The sequence below is a fragment of the Carcharodon carcharias genome, chromosome 17 (genome assembly GCF_017639515.1).
Source record: "Carcharodon carcharias isolate sCarCar2 chromosome 17, sCarCar2.pri, whole genome shotgun sequence".
NCBI classification, from domain to species: Eukaryota; Metazoa; Chordata; class Chondrichthyes; order Lamniformes; family Lamnidae; genus Carcharodon; species Carcharodon carcharias.
The window spans coordinates 106,131,965-106,143,933 of NC_054483.1; positions in this window are offsets into that span (position 1 = coordinate 106,131,965).

An 11,969-nucleotide genomic window follows, 5' to 3' on the forward strand; every position below is an offset into this window, starting at 1 on the left:
ATGAAGGTCATTTGTCCCATCCTGGCTCCTTCATCTGGAAAAAATCCAACAGTCACCTGATAATTGTAGTTTCAATGTAAAATGCAGTTATCAGAGCAGATTAGCATAGATAACACTCATGTTTGTGAAGTCAAAGGAAAACACTTGATTTTAAAGCATCTTTTACAACCTCTGGATGTTCAGAAGCTAAATACTTCGTGAAGTACATTGGCTGTTGTAGGAAAATACAGGGAGCAAATTTATGCACAGCACAAACAAGTGAGATAATGGTCAGACTTGGTGACATTAATAGTGAGATAAATATTGGTCAGAACATTTGGGAGATCTCTCCTGCTTTTGGAAATTACATTTGGGATCTTTTAACATCCACCTGAGAGGGCAAACATCTGAAATACAATGAGTGCTCCCGCAGTACTTGCATTGGGACAATTTTGACCAAGCCTCTGGAGTTGGACTCAGAGGTGAGAGTGCTATCAACTGAGAAATCACTGTGACATTGAGCATATCATACTTTAAAAAATAATCATCAAATGTTAATTGATATTGCGATTCCTTTGTTGATGTCCATTTCATATGATCCTCCTGATGTCAGCCCTAAATTTGCCTTTAACTTGTTTGAACCTGTGGCACCTTGTAATTGTTTAATTTGAACGCGTGTTCCAGATTTACTGTTGCCTCAAATGTTGAGTATATCTGGCTAGCCACCACTTAGTTGCATCCTTTCAAGGCTGAAAACCCTAAGCTTCTCTCAATCTCTTTTTGTAACCCTGTCCATCTGCTGGAGATCAGGTCCCCTTTTTAATGTAATAGAACGTCCCATAGCATTTCATAGTTGAGATGGTAATAAAAGAAATGGTGAAAAGAGTGATTGAAAAGATAGGCTTGGAGGCAACATTTTAATACAGGAAGGGAAGAGGAAAGAAGTTTGTGGAGGAGGTTCCCGTGATTGGAATGTTATATGAAGGCTTGTATTTCTGTGAGGAGTTCTCAGGAGGCCAGAGATGGAGGACCAAAGGAATTCCCTTCCTAAATACCTCTGCCTCTCCACCACAATCTCCTCTTCTAAGATGTTCCTTAAAACCTACTTATTTGGCCAAGCTTTTGGCCACCTGTACTAATATCACCTGCGGGATGTTTTTTCTATGTTAAAGGTGCAAGGTAAATGCAAATTGAAATAAAGCTGGTGCAAGTAGCAGAGCTGGAGCGAGGCTGTGAAGGAGCATGTAAACTAGGATCCAAATTTTGAAGACAGTATCAGGAGTTTGAACAAGAGTGATAGGTGAACAGTGTTTGATGCCTGACAGTTTGCTGGCAGAATTTTGGATGAATTGAAATTTATGTAGGATAAGGAGTGCATTGGGGAAATTTAAGATGGTGAAAGTCTAGCTAATGTTTCCAGCAATGGTGTGGGAAAGGTCAGTTTGTGGAGGTAGTAGAAAATTCCCTTGGTGATGACAGGATGTGTGGACGGTAATACCCCTCGGGATCGAACAGGAAACTTGGTACACAAACTCATCCAGTTCAACCAGGGAGGGGAACTTCTGTCAAGCAACATCAGGGCCTAAATGCTTCCTATATGTCTCAGTGGCTAGATCTGTGCTCACTTTAGAAGGTACAGTTTCAAACATGACTACCTCTAACTTGTACTTAAAGGACTTTTCCACACAGAATTCACATCACTGAACCAGGCCATTCAGATTGTGTTTAATAGATCCCTTTACTCCTCTAGCCCATTTAGATTCTTAATACCCAAGTAAGATTTGACCTCCTCATTCCTCCTACCAAAATGCACCACCACACGTCTATCAGTACTTATTGAAATTTATTTATCACTTACATGCCCAATCTACAAGTTTAACCTCTTGTTTTTTTTTGTTTGTCTTCCTCAATATATACTTGATTTTAATAATGTAAGTATTCTTTCCTGTTTTAGAAAGAAAACTGACATGCAGTCATGAGTGTTTATGGTAATAAGTAGGGTAGCAGTTCACATGGAGAATGGCTAGGTGGGCAAAGTACCATAGGGCTTTAGCTCCTGTGGAACCAAACCCCTGCTAAAGTTAGCACGCGGAAGTGACAACAGTGGGGAATATTCAAGGAGCCTGCTGTCTCAGTTGCAGGATGCCAGAGACCTGTATATCCTGTACATATGTTCTCATGCTGTGCTCCTGTAGTAATCTGATATGTAATATAGCTTTAAGACAAGTATTGTAATGTAAGATGATATGACTTAATACCCTATAGCAGAGCAACGTGGGCTACCTCCATGTGAGAGTCTTCATTTAGTCACTGATGAATGAAGACAAAGTTTTATGTTGTGAGCACACAAGTATAGTTGTAGAGTTTATTTTGTAAGTAAACAGCATGTGTTTGTTCTCATAACGATCTGATGTTCTCTGTCTCTGTACTGACCCGGTCACCCCGAACAAAGCTTGCAACCCGGATCCTTTAGCCCCAATAAACCAAGGGCACTGGATCCAACAACTCCCTATCTCCAACATTCCTCCAGCACTCTGAGAACTCTCCATCCCTCCAATTCCGGCATAGTGGTATTGTCACCGGACTGGTAATCCAAAGACCCCCAGGGTGCTCTGGGGTTCCAGATTCGAATCCCAGCACAACAGATGGTGGAATTAAAATCTGGAATTAAAGCCTAATGGTGACCTTGACACTGTTGTCGATTGTCATAAAAAATCCATCTGGATTTCCATCCTTTAGGGAAGAAAATCTGCCATCCTCACCTGGTCTGGCCTACATGTGACTCCAGATGTGCAGTAATGTGGTTGACTCTGAAATGGCCTAGCAAGCCACTCAGCTAAAAAGCCTAGAAGGAATGAAACCAGACAGACCATCGACCTAGGCACCGGAAACGACAATGGCAAACTTGGCCATGTTGACCCTGCAAAGTCCTCCTTACTAACATCTGGGGAGTTGTGACAAAATTGGAAGAGCTGTTTCACAGACTAGTCAAGCAACAGCCTGACATGGTCATACAGGTGGAACCATACCTTACAGACAATGTTCCCAGACACCACCATCACCATCTCTGGGTATGTCCTGCCCCACTGGCAGGACAGACCAAGCAGAGATGGCGGCACAGTGGTATACAGTCAGGAGGGAGTTGCCCTGGGAGACCTCAATATTAACTCCAGACCCTGTGAAGTCTCATGGCATCTGATCAAACATAGACAAGGAAACGTCCATATTACCACCTACTGCCCCCGCCCCCCCCCCATTCAGCTGATGAATCAATGCACCTCTATGTTGAACACCACTTGGAGGAAGCACTGAGGGTGACTAGGGCTCAGAATGTACTCTGAGTGGGGGACTTCAATGGCCATTACCGAGCTAGTGAGTCTTAAAGGACATAGCTGCTGGATGGGTCTGCAGCAGGTGGTGAGGGAAAAACATACTTGACCTCATTCTCACCAAACCGCCTGCAGCAGATGCATCTGTGCATGAGTGAATCGGTAGGAGTGACCACCGCAAAGTCCTTGTGAAGACAAATTCCCATCTTCACATTGAGGATACCCTCCTGTTGTGTGGCACTACCATCGTGCAAAATGGGGTAGATTTTGAACAGATCTAGCAACTCAAGACTGGGCACCCATGAGGTGCTGTGGGCCATCAGCAGCAGCAGAATTGTATTCAACCACAATCTGTAACCTCATGGCCCGGCATATCCCCCACTCTACCATTACCATCAAGCCAGAGGATCAACCCTGGTTCAATGAAGAGTGCAGGAGGGCATGCCAGGAGCAGCACCAAGCATACCTAAAAATGAGGTGCCAACCTGGTGAAGCTACAATACAGGACCACTTGCGCTCAAAACAGCATAAGCGGCAAGTGATAGACAGAATTAAGTGATTCCACAACCACCGAATCAGATCTAAGCTCTGCAGTCTTGCCACATCCAGTCATGAATGGTGGTGGACAATTGAACAAACTAACAGGAGGAAGAGGCTCCACAAATATCCCCATTCTAAATGACGGAGGAACCCAGCACATCAGTGCAAAATATAAGGCTGAAGCACTCGCAACAATCTTCAGACCGAAGTGCCTAGTGGATGATCCATCTTGGCCTCCTCCGGAGGTTTCCAGCATCACAGATGCCAGCCTTCAGCCAATTCGATTCACTCCACATGATATGAAGAAATGACTGAAGGCACTGGATACTGCAAAGGCTATGGGCCCTGACAACATTCTGGCAATAGTACTGAAGACTTGTGCTCCAGAATTAACTGCGCCCCTAGCCAAGCTGTTCCAGTACAGCTACAAAACTGGCATCTACCCAGCTATGTGCAAATTGCCCAGGTATGTCCTGTACACAAAAAGCAGGACAAATCCAAACCAGCCAATTACCACCCCATCAGTCTACTCTTGATCATCAGCAAAGTAATGAAAGGGGTCATCAACAGTGCTATCAAGCGACACTTGCTTAGCAATAACCTGCTCACTAACACTCAGTTTGGGTTCCGCTAGGGTCAGTCAGCTTCTGACCTCATTACAGCCTTGTTCAAACATGGACAGAAGAGCTGAACTCCAGAAGTGAGGTGAGAGTGACTGCCCTTGACATCAAGGCAGCATTTGACCGAGTGTGGCATCAAAGAGGCCTATCAAAATTGAGTCAATGGGGATCGGGGAAAAACTGTTCACTGGTTGGAGTCATACCTAGCACAAGGGAAGCGGGTTGTGGTTGTTGGAGGTCAATCATCTCAGTTCCAGGACATCACTGCACGAGTTCCTCAGGGTAGTGTCCTTGGCCCAACCATCTTCAGCTGCTTCATCAATGACCTTCCTTCCATCATAAGGTCAGAAGTGGGGATGTTCGCTGATGATTGCACAATGTTCAGCACCATTTGCAATTCCTCAGATACTGAAGCAGTCCATGTCCAAATGCAGCAAGACTTGGACAACACCCAGATTTGGGCTGTCAAGTGGCAAGTAACATTTGTGCTACACAAGTGCCAGGCAATGACCATCTCCAACAAGAGAGAATCTAACGATCGCCCCTTGACAATCAATATTACCATTGCTGAATCCCCCAATATCAACATCCTGGGGGTTACCATTGACCAGAAACTGAACTGGACTAGCTATATAATTACTGCGGCTAAAGAGCAGGTCAGAGGCTAGGAATCCTGCAGTGAGTAACTCACCTCCTGACTCCCCAAAGCCTGTCCACCAGATACAAGGCACAAATCAGGAGTGTGATGGAATACTCTCCACTTGCCTTGATGAGTGCAGATCCAACAATGCTCAAGAAGTTTGACACCATCCAGGACAAAGCAGCCCACTTGACTGGCACCCCCTCCACAAACATTCACTCCCTCCACCACCGATGAACAGTGGCAGCAATGTGTGTACCATCTACAAGATGCACTGCAGGAACTCACCAAGGCTCCTAGGCAGCACCTTCCAAACCGATGATAGCTACCATCTAGAAGGACAAGAGCAGCAGATACATGGGAACACCACCACCTGGAAGTTCCCCTCTTTTAGTTTCTGGGTGAGATGCAAAGGCGTAAAGGTCTCAGTAAATGTGGTGCTAAACGGCACTAGAAAGTCCTCCAAAATAATATCCAGGGAATCACTAAACCTGCCATTCGCTGCCTCGCTTGACATGGAGGCATTAAATGTATCTACGGCCTCATTTATGAGGAAACTCATTGGGTTCTCAAGGTCTTCTTGGAAAATATCACCCGGGAATCCGTCACCTACATGGAACATGCTAAATGCAAGATTGTTATTGGTTTTCAAAAGGAGTTAGATATAGCTCTTGAGGCGAAAAGGATCAAAGGATATGGGAAGAAAGCAGGAGCAGGCTATTGAGTTGGATGATCAGCCATGATCATAATGAATGGTGGAGCAGACTCGAAGGGCCGAATGGCCTACTCCTGCTCCTGTTTTCTATGTTATCGCCATGGATGTGGCCTATGCACTGATACACCAAGGGTGAACTCTGAATGGGTTCAGTGGTTGAGAACTGCTAACAAAAACATCTCCAAGGCATTCATCGTCCTGACTTGGAAATATATCGCCGTTCCTTCACTGTTGCTGGGTCAAAATCCTGGAACCCCCTCCCTAACAGCACTGTGGGTGTACCTACATCACATGGACTGCAGTGGTTCAAGAAGGCAGCTCACCACCACCTTCTCAAGGGCAACTAGGGATGGGTAATAAATGCTGGACTAGCCAACAATGTCTACATCCCATAAAATGATTAAAATGAACTATTGACAGCAGAGCCCTAATCTCTAGAACTCCTTCCCTAAACATCTCCACCTCTCTCTCTCTCTCCTCCTTTAAGACGCTGCTTGAAACCTACCACTTTGACCAAGCTTTTGGTCACCTGTCCTAATATTTCCTTATGTGTGTAACTTAAATTGTTGCTTGTTGAGTGCTCCTCTATACAGGACAGTGAAATTTCCCTCACAATGAATCATGGCTGTGAATCTCCAATTCTGTTTTTGTTTTGGATTTCCAGCATCTGCAGTTTTTATGTTTTTATCTCTGTGTTTAATTGACTGCCACTTCTCTTCATGAAATGCTTACCTTGAAGAAGTATTGCTCTTCTCTCCGACAGGATTTCCGTATCTCTCTTTTGGCTTGTTCACCTTCATTGCTTTCCATTTCTCTCCTGGTGTTTGACAAGGTGTTTACTAAAACCCGCTTTCACAGCCATATCTCCTTTCTCAGTGACTGTCTCCATCTCTGACTTACCCCACGTGGATTTCAACTGAAATTCCATCCCTCATGTTTCGAACCCACCCAGGATTACAGGTATCTCCGGGACATAAAACGTTTCTCGGACTGCTGTTCCCGTCACATTCTGAAATCCACACTCAGTGCCATGCGCTGCCATATGAACACACTTGACCTCTCCCTCCAGCAGCACCGCCGTACCCTTTTTCAAAGCTGCGCGTGCCCCCAGTTTCATTTTATTCTTCGGCTCATCCGACGCCTCAACAAGAAACTTTTTCTCTTTCTCTCAAGTGCTAAGGAACGCAAGCTGCAACAACTCATCGACACCAACACCCATCCAAGACCCTCCACCCCTGCCTGTCCCTCCGTCCCCACCCCATCTTCCAATCCCAGCCCCAGCCGTGTATTCACTATACCCCCTGACCTTCCCCTCTCCGATGCTGAACGTTCAGTGTTTAGCAAAGGACTTAGTTTCATACCCTTACGCCCTCACCTCAATGAATTTCGGGCTCAGCACGATGCTGAGCTCTTCTTCCGCCGCCTTCGTCTCCGTGTTCACTTCTTTGGGCAGGAGTCCTCTCCCCATTCAACGGATCCTTTTACCCATCTCCAATATTCTCCCTCCACCTGGACCCCTCCCTCTGGATTCTTACTGTCTCTTGATCTTTTCATTGAGAACTGTTGGCGTGACATTAGTCGTCTCAATTTCTCTGCTCCTCTCACCCATTCTAACCTGTCTCTCTCTGAACTTACTGCACTCCATTCTCTCAGGTCCAACCCTAACATTGTCATCAAATCCGCTGACAAGGGTGGTGCTGTTGTTGTCTGGCACACTGACCTCTACCTCGTGGAGGCTGAGCGTTAACTCGCAGACACTTCCTCCTACCTCTCCCTGGACCATGACCCCACCACTAAACATCAAGCCATTCCAGGACTGTCACTGGTCTTATCTCCTCTGGAGATCTCCCTCCCACAGCTTCCAACCTGATGTTCGCCCAGCCTCGGACGGCCCGCTTCTATCTCCTACCCAAAATCCACAAACAGGACTGTCCCGGCAGATCGTGTCAGCCTGTTCCTGCCCCATGGATCTCATTTCTCGTTATCTTGACTCCCTTCTCTCTCCCATTGTCCAGTCCCTTCCTACCTACATCCGTGATTCCTCTGACACCTTAAGTTACATCAACAATTTCCAGTTCCCTGGCCCCTACCGCTTCCTCTTCACCATGGACGTCCAATCCCTCTACACCTCCATCCCCCACCAGGATGGTCTGAGGGCCCTTAGCTTCTTCCTCGAACAGAGGCCCGAACAATCCCCATCCACTACTACTCTCCTCCGTCTGGCTGAACTCGTTCTCACACTGAACAATTTCTCCTTCAACTCCTCTCACTTCCTCCAAATAAAAGGTGTGGCTATGGGTACCCACATGGGCCGCAGCTATGCCTGTCTCTTTATGGGGTATGTGGAACATTCCTTGTTCCAGTCCTACTCTGGCCCCCTCCCACAACTCTTTCTCCGGTACATCGATTATTATTTCAGTGCTGCTTCATGCTCTCGTCGGGACCTGGAAAAATTTATTAATTTTGCTTCCAATCTCTACCCCTCCATCATTTTCACATGGTCCATCTCTGACACTTCCCTTCCCTTCCTTGACCTCCCTGTCTCAATTTCTGGTGATAGACTGTCCACCAATATCCATTACAAGCCTACCAACTCCCACAGCTACCTCGACTACAGCTCCTCACACCCCACTTCCTATAAGGACTCCATCCCCTTCTCTCAGTTCCTTCGCCTCCATCGCATCTGTTCTGATGATGCTACCTTCAAAAACAGTTCCTCTGACATGTCTTCCTTCTTCTTTAACTGAGGTTTTCCACCCACAGTGGTTGACAGGGCCCTCAACCATGTCCGGCCCATCTCCTACGCATCTACCCTCACGCCTTCTCCTCCCTCCCAGAAACATGAGAGGGTCCCCCTTGTCCTCACTTATCACCCCACCAGCCTCCGCATTCAAAGGATCATCCTCCGCCATTTCCGCCAACTCAGCATAATGCCACCACCAAACACATCATCCCTTTACCCCCCCGGCGGCATTCCGTAGGGATCGTTTCCTCCTGGACACCCTGGTCCACTCCTCCATCAACCCCTACTCAACCCCCACCTATGGCACCGCCGCATGCATACACAAAAGATGCAACACCTGCCCCTTCACTTCCTCTCTCCTCACCATCCAAGGGCCCAAACACTCCTTTCAAGTGAAGCAGCCTTTCACTTGCATTTCCCCCAACTTAGTCAACTGCATTCATTGCTCCCAATGCGGTCTCCTCTACATTGGAGAGACCAAACACAAACTTGGCAACCGCTTTGCAGAACACCTCGGTCTGTCCTCAAGAATGACCCAAACCTCCCTGTCGCTTGCCATTTTAACACTCCACCCTGCTCTCTTGCCCATGTTTCTGTCCTTGGCTTGCTGCATTGTTCCAGTGAAGCTCAACGCAAACTGGAGGAACAGCACCTCATCTTCCGACTAGGCACTTTACAGCCTTCTGGACTGAATATTGAATACGACAACTTTAGATCTTGAATTCCCTCCTCCATCCCCACCCCCTTTCCATTTCTTCTCCCTCCCTTTTGTTTTTTCCAATAATTTATATAGATTTTTCTTTTCCCACCTATTTCCATTATTTTTAAATCTATACCTTTTACGCCCTGTTAGTCTTATTTCACCCCACCCCCCACTAGAGCTGTACCTTGCATGTCCTGCCATCCATTCTTAATTAGCACATTCCTTTAGATAATATCACCACCTTCATCACCTCTTTGTTCTTTTGTCTGTGACATCTTTTGATTATCTGCTTCTATCATTGCTTGCTTGTCCCTACAACCACCCACAACCCCCCCCCCAACTTCTCTCCCCCCATCCCCTCCACCTTAAACCAGCTTATATTTCACCCCTCTCCAATTTTTACTCAGTTCTATTGAAGGGTCATGAGGACTCGAAACGTCAACTTTGTTCTTCTCCGCCGATGCTGCCAGACCTGCTGAGTTTTTCCAGGTAATTCTGTTTTTGTTTCCAATTTCTTTACCTGAATGGAAAGAATAAGCAATGCTGTAAGGCTGGCAGCAGATGTCACTGACTGACTTTTTATCACAGGGAAGGCAGTGATTTTTCCTTAGGGATTTTCCCTTGCATCCTCTCTAACTGCAGCTGAGGAGCCACTGAAATGCTGGAGGAGAAATCCAAGTTCCAGTGGATGAGCAGGGGAGCACCAGTAACTCAGTACTTTTAAAGTGTAGCCACTGTTGTAAGAAATGCAGCAGCCAACTTTTGGACAGCAAGCTCCCACAAGCACCAATGAGATGAATGACCAGGGCAATCTGCTTTATGTAATAAAACAGAAAGGCTGGAAATACTTCAGGTCAAGCAGCACCTATGGAGAGAGAAATGAAGCTTACATTTCGGGTTGCTGATCCTTCAACAGAATTGGCACTGTGGTCTGTTTCTTATTCTTAGAATGTTAGGGTTGTTGGCCTGGCCAGAATTTATTGTCCATCCATAGTTGCTGTTGAGGAGGTGATGGCAAGCCACCCTTTTGAACTGTTGGTATCGATATTAATACAACTGTGGGATTAGCTGAGATTCTTCAGGGGACAATTTAAAGTCAACCATGTTGATGTGGGTCTGGAGTCACCCAACCAGATAAGGACAGCAGGTTTCCTTCCCTAAAGGGTTTTTGCAACAATATAACAGCTTTGTGGTCACTTTTTACTAACACCAGATTATTTTTAAACTGACTCCCGCGATTATTTTGTACATAAATCACCTGAACCCTCAATTAGATTCCAGTCTGTAACTGACTCCCGGGTATCTGCTTTTCTATATGTAAATCACCCGAACCCCTTGATTAGATTCCAGTCTGTAACACACTCCCGGGTATCTGTTATTCTATATGTAAACCATCCACAGCCCACAAATAGATTCAAGCCTGTAACTCACCCTGGTTATCAATTAATTTTTATATAAACTATCCGATTGTCTAGATTATATTCCAGCTTGTAACTTACTCCCAGATGTCTGCTATTCAATCTATCCATTTCCTTATACACCACCTGAGGTTCAGTTGCAGATACAGGATAGTCAGTTCTGTGCTCTGGCAGTTGAGGGTTTGGGATGGGGAGTAGAAAAAGAGAAGAAATTGAAGATAATGAGCTTCTAAAAATAGCTTGCGGACTTTGTGTGCCTTTGAGGAGCCTGTATGCTCACCTATAGTTTGACATACCAAACTCACTGAATTCTTTTAATACAATCATGTAGAAAATGACAACAAGTATTTTGTCAATAACCGATAGGCATCAAATTAACCTTCAATGACTTAAGGTGTTGATTGACAGAACACTGGCTCTGTGTAAAAATAACCCTATTATCAGTTCTGGGGCATTCTCACAGAGTCAAATAATCAGCAAATGACTGACAGATTGACTTTCCTCACAATGCATCTCATGTACAACCTTGGTGATAGATTACACTGGCTCCATTATCTCAATTAAAAGGACATGCAAGGCCAGGAAAGTTCTGGGCCAACCTTTCTGTTCTCTATCTCTCCGCCTCCTCCTTTCAATCTCCCACCATTGCCAAGATACAGTTTCAGTGGCTTTAAGTTCCCTTGAAGGGAGTTTGCCAAATGATCCTAGTTTCAAGCATAAACCTAGAGTAGACTGTGGGCACCTGGAATGTATCGAGAGTTGGAGGATAACAAGAGAGCGGAACTGATGAAGTTTCATTTATACAGAGCCTTGGTCAGACTCCAGCTGGACTAAATGTGTTCAATTCTGCAAATTGCATCTAAAGAATATATTGGCCTTGCAGGGGTTACAGTGCAGATTCACCAGAATGGGACCAGAGCTTAAAAGGATAAATTATTAGACAGGTTGCATAAACTTGACTCTCCCTGAGGTACAGGTCCCTTGGCACTGACTCTCCCTGATATACAAGTCCCTGGAACTGACTCTCCCTAGGTTACAGGTCCCCTGGCACTGATTCCCGCTGAGGTGCAGCTTCCTTGATATATGAGACAGCTTGGATGATATGAAATGTGTGACTGAACTTTTTTGAACATATTCAACTGGAGTTGACAACTCTACTCGGAATCATCACTGGGGATCTCCTGTACACTTGACTGTGTCTCTTGTCTCTTAGTAACCAGGACTGGACAGAGTGTCCAAGATGACATCTGTCCAAAGCTTTATACAGTTTGACAATTACTTC